Raw genomic sequence first — 854 nt, 5'->3', positions numbered from 1 at the left:
ATCACAAGGTCAGGAGATCGAGACCATCCTGGCTAACACGGTGAAACCCCGTCTCTACTAAAAAATACAAAAAACTAGCCAGGCGAGGTGGCAGGCGCCTATAGTCCCAGCTACTCGGGAGGCTGAGGCAGGAGAATGGCGTGAACCTGGGAGGCGGAGCTCGCAGTGAGCCAAGATTGTGCCACTGCACTACAGCCTGGGCAACAGAGTCAGACTCTGTTGCCCCCCCCAAAAAAGAAAAAGTATTAATTTGGGGAACTAATAAATATCCATGAAATCTTCACAATTTATGTTCTTCTGCTGCGGCTTCAGCTGGTCCCTCCATTCAGGGTCCCTGACTTCCCGCAAGAGTTTACCTCCAGAGTCTAGAATAGTGCTCAGCACATGAAAAATATTCAAAATGCTGTATTTGTTAAGTAAATCAAGTAGGCACTGGAGTATGTATTAATATTTAGCTGTTTCATCAGCATGTAGGTAATAGATATATCCACAAAAATAGATGAACCCATCAAAAGAGGATATATAAAATGAGATTGTAAAAATGCTTGAGGTGAAACAGTGAGCCTCACCAACATCTATAGGGAGGGAGGGGAAGACAAACCCCAGTGGGCACTGAGAAGGAGAAAGGAGGAGACAAGGGGAGAACCAAGAAAGAATGGTGTCTTAAAGATAATTGGAGAAGAAACCACACAGAGGGAAAATTTGCTAAGACTTCAGAAAGACTGGATATGATAAACATCTCTCCTCTATAAAGACCCACTTTTAATTACCATACTGTCTTTTATAAGAGGTATTCTATACCTCATTTTATACAATTTGTACCAGGGAAATTTTTTAGTAGCTTTTACACCATG

The sequence above is a fragment of the Colobus angolensis genome, unplaced genomic scaffold (genome assembly GCF_000951035.1).
Source record: "Colobus angolensis palliatus isolate OR3802 unplaced genomic scaffold, Cang.pa_1.0 Scaffold214, whole genome shotgun sequence".
NCBI lineage: Eukaryota > Metazoa > Chordata > Mammalia > Primates > Cercopithecidae > Colobus > Colobus angolensis.
This window is presented reverse-complemented; position numbering follows the sequence as displayed.